The sequence below is a fragment of the Nicrophorus vespilloides genome, unplaced genomic scaffold (genome assembly GCF_001412225.1).
Source record: "Nicrophorus vespilloides isolate i.1.1-1 unplaced genomic scaffold, Nicve_v1.0, whole genome shotgun sequence".
Classification (NCBI taxonomy): Eukaryota; Metazoa; Arthropoda; class Insecta; order Coleoptera; family Silphidae; genus Nicrophorus; species Nicrophorus vespilloides.
In genome coordinates, this window is record NW_017096211.1 from 1 (window position 1) to 11,003 (window position 11,003).

Below are 11,003 nucleotides of genomic sequence, written 5' to 3' on the forward strand. Positions count from 1 at the left end.
CAAAATTGTAATATTTCTATCAAAAAGAAGATAAAAAAGAAATAATGACAATGCGAAATCCACTTTATGTTAATTATTATATTAGATTTGTAAACATTTCGAAGTAAATTTTCTAAATATTTTGACTACAAAATTGTAATATTTCGATCAAAAACAAGAAAAAAAAAAGAAATAATGAAAAAGATTGTAAGATTTTGAAAAAACGTACAAGCTAATCTACATACAAAATACGTACGTAATATGTAAATTATTAGATTAGATTTGTAAACATTTCGAAGTAAATTTTCTAAATATTTTGACTACAAAATTGTAATATTTCTATCAAAAAGAAGAAAAAAAAGAAATAATGACAATGTGAAATCCACTTTATGTTAATTATTATATTAGATTTGTAAACATTTCGAAGTAAATTTTCTAAATATTTTGACTACAAAATTGTAATATTTCTATCAAAAAGAAGAAAAAAAAAAGAAATAATGACAATGTGAAATCCACTTTATGCTAATTATTATATTAGATTTGTAAACATTTAGAAGTAAATTTTTAAATTTTCTAAATATTTTGACTACAAAATTGTAATATTTCTATCAAAAATAAGAAAAAAAAAGAAATAATGAAAAAGATTGTAAGATTTCGAAAAACGTACAAACTAATCTACATATAAAATACGTACCATTCTTTGCATTTTGCTTTTTCAAAATTGTATTTTAAAGCGTGGAAGCGAGGGATTTTTCACTAAATCAGATTTTGGAGCATGTTTTGAAACGAAAATTGAAAAATTTGATATTTCTTTTAGTAACTTAATTGTTAAGCTGTATTAACTGAGCTTGTCGCAATATTTAAGTAACTTAGTGCGCTTAGATCTTATGTTTTTTTTTTAAATTTTTGGTCGATGTAGCAAAAAAATTAAGAGAGTTTGTGTGTCCGAACTGAGTAATCTTTACCTGTTCGTCCTTTTGGGAGTTCGAAAACAAGTGAGTATCGGTAATCCTTTTAGCATCAGCAGCAACGAAAACACATGATTCGCAGCACTCTATAAACTTCGTTACTGTTTTGGATAACTAGTCGAGATCTTCGTTGTTGTTCTATCTATTATTATTGTTATTCGCTTCTTGTTTCGGTTTCCTTATCAGGGTCAAGGCTCGGGTAAAACACAATCTTCCGCTTTCTCTATTTCGCCTCTCTTTGTCTTCGTTCGAGTCGATGCTGCTGGAGGAACTCTCGCGGTATTCTCCGCTCTTTCGCAGGTAAAATATATATATACATGTATGAGTATATATATATATATATCAAAAAGGTATAAACCTGCCTCGGCCACTGCCCTACAACACCGGTCGGCGTTGCCAACAGAGCCGCACCAACGGCACATTCCGATCTCATTCACATAACTGATCTTAAACTGCTGTTGCTCTTTTTGCTACCAGAAAAACAATTAGTTTATAATTAAAAAAAAGGAATTTAAATTAGCGCAACTTTTGATCACGTTCGACGTAAAGCGAAACGAAACGACGTAAAGCGGGGAATCAGCAATTTTGTTTGGAATGCGGAAGTCATCTTAAGTGTTGATATCAGCCTCCGTGGCGCAATTGGTTAGCGCGTTCGGCTGTTAACCGAAAGGTTGGTGGTTCGAGTCCACCCGGGGGCGATTAACCTTTTGTTATTCAACAAAAAAAACAATATTAAACAATTATATAATTCTTTATTTCCAAGAAAAATCTACACTTTTTTCAATAAAAATGTTTAAAAACGCTTTAATAAACTTATACATGAAACAAACAGTGAATAAATATGGAGACTTTTGTTATTGAAGTTGGTACATTATGACATTTTTAACTGTCATTAAACGTCATCAGATTTAGTTACTTTTCAACTAAAATTTGATGATTGAAAATGTTACTAAACATGTTTGCGTTTCTTTTCAAATTAAATTAGTTTCTGTTGAAATATTAATAAAAAATCGTTATTTTAAGCTGGAATCATGTATACTTTCATTTACGAAAACTTGTTAATTAATTGTAAACATTTGTTGTTTAAAGTTTAGTAAACACACAAGGATATATTTCAGAATTATAAGAGTTTTCTTATTTCATAAATTTAAAAAATTGAAACAATTCTGTTAATTTGAAAAACATTATCTAAAAAGCTTAAATTTTTACACACATAAAACAATTATTTAACAATTGATACAACTATAACTACAATTGTTATTTTTTTAAATAAAAAAAAGTGATCTCACCGTGACAATGCTTTCACATTGCCGTGACCAGGATTCGAACCTGGGTTACTACGGCCACAACGTAGGGTCCTAACCACTAGACGATCACGGCTACTGAGAAGGTATTAAGCATTGTACAAATCGCTAATAAGTACTAAATTGAGCAGTAATTATCGATTTTTTATAAAAAATAATTGTAATTTCAACGAAAACATGTATTTAATTATAATACTAAATAGATTCAACAAATTAAATCATTTTAGAACCGTAACAAATGCAGTTTTGAAGAATAAAATGTTAATTTGGTTGCCTACGTTAATCCAATGGTAACTCGATTAATTAGTAGATTTACGTATAGAATTGATTAATTTCTTAATTGTTTTATTATGTACATATTTATGATTTCTAATGCAAACAATTTGAAAGAATTAATCAATTTAAAGAAAATCAAGGAAAGACAGAAAATCGAATAATTCAAAGAGGATTAATTTAATGACTATGAAAGATAAAGTAACTTTTGCATAAGTTATGTAACGAGATTTAGAAATGTAAGATTTTTGCTGATTTGCAGCGGTTTTGATGCAATTTTCGAATGTGATTTCATCCGCTCGCAGAAAAGCTCTTATAAAGCTTTTAATGAATTTCTCCCGATTTCCCCGCAGATTGGATGATTTTCTGCGGAGAGAGAGAGAAAAAAAAATGTATTTCTTCGCAATTTCCGCTTTCCATCACGCCGTCAGATGAGAGTGTGTCCCTTTCACATCGCAATTTCCTTCTGCGTTTATTGTGATACGTATTTTCGCGCTCCATTCAGACGCTGAAATCAGAGATAAGTGTTTCGACATTTCCCATCATTTTTTTCTTCCTTTCAGATATTAAGTGAAGGATGAAAAAGTAAGTAAATCGTGTTTTGGTGGTGTTAGAAAGAGAGAGAGAGGCAGAAAACGAAGGGGATGTTGAAGTGGGTCCTGCCGATGTCACGTAGAGAGGAGACTCGAGTTTCTCTTTCGCTACTATTTGTTCTAGCCTAGTGTACTAGTTGTAGAGCGTTATGTGCAGTGTGATTCAACCTCTTGTTTGGGCTTCGGACCTAATGGATCCCTCTTCTTCGCTACACAAAGAGAAAATAAAGGAACAAGAACTGGGCTTTTCATTATTGCGATTTCGTCAATTCACGTGAGGCGTGTGAGAAAGAGCGTGAAAGAAAAACCCACCCAGATGTTCGGTTTCGGGTTACGTCCAGTGAACTTGATTTTTGTTCACCCGTTACGAGAACTTTTCATTCTACACAGATTCATTTGTTTGAGTTTTTTCCTAATTCGAATGGATTTCTCGCTTCTTCTGGTTGTGGTCGAGCTGAAGCGAACGCGCGGAGCGAATTTAATCATCCTCTTATCCACCTGTTTTTCCTTAACGTCTCACTTCTTCGTTTTGCTTTCTTCTTTTATTTTTTGTTTTGTTTCTTATTGCCGGAGAGACCGTTTTATTGCCTCGTAAAACGTTTAGATTGTTACCCGATCACTGCAGAATTAGTAACTAATTTCAGATCTTTTATATCGTGGAAAGATTTTCTCAAATACTTTTACGTTGATTTAATCCACTCTAAACCTAAGTTTATAGCTTTATACACATAATGAATTTCATAAATTAAGAACGTTTCCATGGTGAATGAATATACGTTTCCATGACTACAATACTTTCATGGACTACTATAATTGGATTTCAAGTAAAACAAACGCAACAGATTTATTTATTATTTTCTATTTTGTTGCAGTTGCTGTAGGATTTTGTTGTATTTAGCGAATGCTGCGAGGGTTGATTTTTGATGTTGCTCCAGCGTTCACAATCAGCGTAGAGGACCACAATGCAATTTGTCGGCCGTTTGTAGCATCCAAAACCGAACACATGAGTGACATATGTAATGACATTACTTTGCCAATCTGCACATGATTCAAGTCTCGCTCTCAGCTCGCAGCCAAACCCAACTGTGCAGCAGCAGCAGCATCCTGCAAAACCGCCGCAGCCGCCGCCACTGCCACCCCCAATCGCACGACCCGTGCTCGCAATTAACCAAAACACACCATGATTATTCTCTGTTAGAGTGCATTTTGAATAATATCATTAATAATCAGTTGTGACAAATAACTTTTGGAAAAATGAAGTGTGTTTACATTTCATTAAATTTCTCGAATATGAATATGAATGATGAAATTGATATAAAACATGGAAATTGAAGATGAATATTTGGGGAATATAATGTGGTTGGTTTAACATTTGTAGGTCCAAACATTTGGCTGCACTTTACTGACAAAAATGAAGATACAAAAACAAACAATGTCTTTACGTTTCATTAAATTTCTCGAACACTATAAATGATGGAATTGATATAAAACATGAAAATGGAAGATGAATATTTGGGGAATACAATGTGATTAGTTTAATATTTGTAGATCTAAACATTTGGCTGTAATTTACTGACAAAAAAGAAGAAACGAAAAAATAAACAGTGTCTTTACGTTTTATTAAATTTCTCGAATACTATAAATGATGGAATTGATATAAAACATGGAAATTAAAGATGAATATTATGGGAATACAATGTTATTGGTTTAACATTTGTAGGTCCAAACATTTGGCTGTAATTTACTGACAAAAAAGAAGAAATGAAAAAAAAAACAGTGTCTTTACGTTTTATTAAATATCTCGAATACTATATATGACGGAATTGAAATAAAACATGGAAATTAAAGATGAATATTTGGAGAATACAATGTGTTTGGTTTAACATTTGTAGGTCTAAACATTTGGCTGTAATTTATTGACAAAAAGAAGAAACGAAAAAAAACCAGTGTCTTTACGTTTTATTAAATTTTTCAAATACTATAAATGATGGAATTGATATAAAACATGGAAATTAAAGATGAATATTTGGGGAATACAATGGGGTTGGTTTAACATTTGTAGGTACAAACATTTAGCTGTAATTTATTGACAAATACAAAGAAACGAAAAAGAACAATGTCTTTATGTTTTACTAATTTTCTCTAATACTATAAATGATGGAATTGATATAAAACATGAAAATTGATGATGAATATTTGGGGAATACAATGTGGTTGGTTTAACATTTGTAGGTGTAAACATTTGGCTGTAATTTACTGACAAAAAAGAAGAAACGAAAAAAAAAACAGTGTCTTTACGTTTTACTAAATTTCTCAAACACTATAAATGATGGAATAAAGATGAATATTTGAGGAATATAATAAAATTGGTACATTATTCATAGGTTAAAAGAGTTGGCTGTAATGTATTGTCTAAATTCAATTAACAAACAATTAAGTTGTAGTGAAACTATACAGGTAAAAATCAGGAATTCTAGAACGGATTATTCTCGTTAAGCGAGGTTCAACTGTAATTGCTTCAGCAAAATTATGAAACGACTGAAATTTTATGTACTTTTAAGTGGAACTGCTTTCTATTGATATTAATTTCCGGTTGCAGTGCGGCGGTCGCCGGCAACTGTTTTCCTTTTCCCGACTCCGGAGGAAGTGTTGTGTAAAGACGGGGCGCATTGTAAATGAATTTTTCGTCGGAAGGAAGTCGCAGTCCGGATTTTTAATATGAACGTATTTCGAACGTTCGCGCGTTTTCGTGTATACAATTTCTATTTTTTTTGTCCATCGTCGCCGTCGGCATTACCGTGGAAACTTGGAAACAATTTCCTGGCGCACGGGGCAATATCGGGGCTTCCTTTATTGTGCCGGAGGGTTGGAAGAGAGAGAGAGAGAGATTCTGCGGAGGGCGGATGGAATTGGTAGCGGGGGCGGCGGTGGCCGGACTCAGTCAAAGGCTGTAACAGTGGCTGTATCGTAGGAGGCGGCAGCAGCGAAGAGCGGAGAGGTAAAACGGGAATCCTGAGCGATGTTGATTGCCAATTTATTTGCCCTGCGGGCGTTTGATTCCCTTTTCCCTTTCGAGCCGCCCCACTTGTTACTGGATCGCGTTTAATCTTTCCACCATTCGCAAATTTCCCTGCGCAAAATAACCTTCTCTGCAGACGGATCGAGCAGACGTCCCAACATCAAGAGAATCTCGTTTCATCTCGTTTCATATAATTAAGAAAATATAAATCATTCAAAAAGTACTGAAACAAAAATCTTCAATGTCTTCAGTTTTTCTTGAATTTCCATCACCACGTAGAATCATCTTATACTCATATTAAAGCTGAAAGTGTCACCTTTCCAATGACCTGATTTCAATTGGATTTTGTTAAAGATTGTTTTGATAGAAAGAATAAAAGATTTTCGTTAATAACTCGAAAACTAATGAACTTTTTTTATAATTTTATTGCATAATCAGGTGCGGGCAAGCAACTCGTACGTTGCGATTCGGCAAGTTTTCAGTTTTCTTCAGATGTCTTCAGATTTTAGTAAATTACTCGAGAACCGGTTACAATTACATCATCTTGCGCTGAAATTAAAGTTGAAAGTCTCACCTTTTCAACAAGCTTTAGGATAAACATGTAGGATAACATTTCTTAAATTACATAACTGTTTTTAAACCTCTCAAACAGTTGTAATTAGTAAGTAAATAGAATTATTGAAAAGCAGCATTTTTACAAAGATCATCAGATTATTTATGCAACGTAATGCAGTTCGTAAATGTCATTTCATGTAGATGTTAGCGATCCATTTACAATTCTCTCTAATCTGACCGCAGCATCTCCTCCTTTCCATCTCCCCCACCCCTCGCAAATAAGAGAGTCATGACACATTTGATTAATACGACGTTTTGCTGGATACCGCATTTATTTCGCGACTATCGTTATTATCGATTCAAAGCGACTAATTTATCGCCATGACAACGCTAACGGCAATAATATGGATTAACCTAAATACCTGAGACCGGAGCCCAGTTATTACCATAACAACCGTAAACAAGGTGTATATATACTGTGTGGTAATTAGTTTAAACCGGAGCCGTTGTGGCACTGATCCAAACTTTAATACCGGTTCATTCGCCCTTATTTATTCACCCATACATTTATTTATTTCAGTTTTTCACTCTCGTCTACTCAACCCATTCCTCTCATTCGTTTCCTCGCAAATATTGGCTCCGGCGTCTCCATCGTTGGTCGGTGTGCTCAGGAGGAGTTATTGATACGATCCTAAAGTCCTGACGGCAAACAAATGAAGCGTTCGATGGAAAAATCGTAAGCACGACGGCGAGTTTATCGCCGGGAAAAAACACACACATGGATTCGTAGACAGGAGATGGATAGAATGAGAGAAAGGGAAAATATGTGGAGTGGATGATGGAAGATGCGGCAGAAGGGTGAATAATAATTCCTTCTGGCCTGCAGGGATAGAGCGTTTTTATCCCTGTCGGCTTATTTACTAATTCCGCTTCAAGCTCTTCTCTCCTCCCGCTTCAAGATAGAGAGGAAACCCTCACGAAGACCCTCCGGTATATCAAAATAATAAGAAATGAAAACTCCTCGAAATTCGGAATTGGAACTGCAAAGGGGAATTACATCTATTTCCACTCACTGATTCACAATCGAAAATGTTACCCAGACTTAAAGTTAGTAAGAAATTAAGAAATCGTTTCTAGAGAGGCTGTTTTGAATATATACATATATTTTGAGACGAAACACTTCCCCTCTTTTCTACAATTTGTCAACATGACTTTTGACAAGTGACAATGAATTCTTAAAGATATGTAACAAAATTTAAGATTTATTAAATTAATAATATTTCTATGGGTTTTTAATAAATTTACAATATCGTGAATTTCTCGCCGCTTAAGATAATAACATCATCGACCACTCGTACGAAAGCTGAATGTCTCACCTTTCCAACAAGCCTATTGGCATCTTTGTGTTTTCATCGAGTCGCCTGCTATGAGCTGTAGAAGGTTTTTTTCGTATTTTTTTCAGTTTTTACAGTTTTTTGTGAATTTCTCGACAACTCCTTAAGATAATTACATCATTGAAAACTCGTATGAAAGCTGAATATTTTGTCTTTCCAACAAGCCTACATACATCTTAGTGCAGTCATCGAGTCGTCTGCTATGAGCTGTAGAATTTGAAGAAAAAAAATCACATACTTAACGTTTTATACGTAACAGAGAAACGACGGTTTTCAAGTTTTTTTTCTGGTGTTTCAGTTTTTCATGAATTTCTCGACAACCCCTCAAGATAATTACATCATCGACCACTCATATAAAAGCTGAATGTCTCACCTTTCCAACGTGCCTATTGGTATCTTCGTACTATCCCCGAGTGGCTTGCTATAAGCTGTAGAAATTGAAAAAACAGAGAAACGACGTCTCTTTTTTCAGTCTTTTCAGTTTTTCGTGAATTTATCGACAAACCCTTAAGATAATTACATCATCGACCACTCACATGAAAGCTGAATGTCTCACCTTTCCAACGAGTCTATTGGCATCTTTGTGTTTTTATCGAGTCGCCTGCTATATGCAGTAGAACGTTTTTTTCGTATTTTTTTTCAGTTCGAAAACTCGTATGAAAGCTGAATATTTTCTCTTTCCAACAAGCCTACATACATCTTCGTGCAGTCATCGAGTCGTCTGCTATGAGCTGTAGAAATTGAAAAAATAGAGAAATGACGTTTCTTTTTTCAGTCTTTTCAGTTTTTCGTGAATTTCTCGACAAACCCTTAAGATAATTACATCATCGGATATTGATTTATGCAAACCCTTAAGATAATTACATCACCGACCACTTGTATGATAGTGAAAGTGAATTGGATTTTCTTAAAAATATTCACATGGGTTTTTAATAAATTGAAAATATCTCTATTGAGTAATTTTAAATGGAGAATCGAGTAATTATTGGAAACAATGTTGCCATATTATAACGGATATTGATTTATGCAGACTTTAATAACATATTTATTGATTTATCGTCTATAATTCACCTTTTGTTTGAAGACCTAACAGAACATAATTTATATTACAAATAAATCAAGAAATAATTGCAAATATTGCGAGAATTGTTTGTAGTTGTAATAGAAATATTTCTTTCCAGAAGAAAAGACTTATAAGTAAGTTGATATTTTTTTTATTGGAGGAGTTTAGGAAATCTGTGGAGATGACAAATCTCAATCTGCACGGTTGTATTGCTTCTGGTAATCGGAAAGCAATGTAGGGGAACTATTATCGAAGACTGTATTGGTTTTGTCGACGGTCACGAGGAAGAAGTATTTAGTGCGGGAAATTGTTTTCGTATAGTGCAGTCTATTGCCATGCAGTGAAGGGAGGGTTGTAAGTATCCGCCGCAATTGGAATTGCAGCAGCGACGGCGGCGGCGGAGCAAATGCAATAACAGTTTTCCTTTAGGATCGTCGATGATGATGATAATAGGAAGAAAATCTAATATAGACCTGTTATGATAAGTGGACGAGGAGAAGGGAATACGAGCAGCGTTGGATGGATAGGAGGAAGAGGGTCTATGACTCTCGATGCATTAGTCACGGGCGGTGCAATTGCACCATACCCGTAGACCCGCAGTAGTAGTCACGTGCCTCCGTTTGCGCCCCCAAAAACCAGTAATAGGACCTGACGTTTTGGACCCCCGCCACCCCCCTTATTCTTCTACTTTTTCTGTCGAAGCCCGAGGGGACCGACGTGCACACACTTGCATACATATTAAGTAATAAACCTCGTGCGCTCCTTATTTAAACAGCGATCAGATCAGATCAGACGAGATGGGGGCGATGTGGGCGCGTTTGGGCGGAATTAATTTCGGGTTTCGGATTTGCTAATCCCCGAATGTTTGCTTTATGGCGTTTTAAACGGTCCACGACCGCACGCAAGTATCAAGTTTTATTGACCATATCTCACTCTCTTTTTTTTATAACACCAACAACGTTCGTCGCTCATTCATTCATTGCTTAGGTAACTATTTTAATATAATTAAAAGGTGATTGTTTGGTTGCATACCATTCAAAATACACAATTTAAATTAACGTTCACATTTTATTGATTTTTTTAGAAACTATTATCGATATAACGGATCCAAGAGATGCATATGAAAGTTGGATATTTGGGGATTGTAGCAAGTATCCTATTATTTCTGTGATTTCAACTGTGATTTTGAGTTTAAAAACGAAATTACAAAAAACAATAATGCAATGATTTTCTCACAAACTATAATCGATATAACGAATTCACAAGATGCATATGAAAGTTGGAAATATGGGGATTGTAGCAAGTATCCTATTATTTCTGTGATTTCAACCGTTTGGCTATAATTCGAGTTCAAAAACAAAATTACAAAAAATAATAACGCAATGATTTTCTCATAAACTATAATCGATATAACAGATCCATTGGATGCATATGAAAGTTGGATATTTGAGGAATGTAGAGAGTATCATATTATTTCTGTGATTTCAACCGTTCGGCTGTAATTCGAGTTCAAAAACGAAATTACAAAAAACAATAACGCAATGATTTTTTCATAAACTATAATAGATATAACAGATCCATTGGATGCATATGAAAGTTGGAAATATGGGGATTGTAGCAAGTATCCTATTATTTCTGTGATTTCAGCCGTTTGGCTATAATTCGAGCTCAAAAACGAAATTACATAAAACAATAACGCAATGATTTTCTCATAAACTATATTAAATATAACAGATCCACTAGAACGAAATTACAAAAAACAATAACGCAATGATTTTCTCATAAACTATAATAGATATAACAGATCCACAAGATGCATATGAAAGTTGGATATTTGGGGAATGTAGCAAGTATT

General features: G+C 34.2%; 2 non-coding genes across 2 annotated transcripts; one reads left to right on the forward strand and one right to left on the reverse strand.

Moving 5' to 3' along the window:
• The first annotated feature begins 1,571 nt into the window (after positions 1-1,571).
• On the forward strand, positions 1,572-1,645 carry Trnan-guu. Its single transcript has one exon. It is a non-coding gene; the product is annotated as a tRNA-Asn (tRNA).
• Positions 1,646-2,255: 610 nt separating this feature from the next.
• Trnah-gug lies at positions 2,256-2,327 on the reverse strand. Its single transcript has one exon. It is a non-coding gene; the product is annotated as a tRNA-His (tRNA).
• Between the last annotated feature and the right edge of the window lie 8,676 nt (positions 2,328-11,003).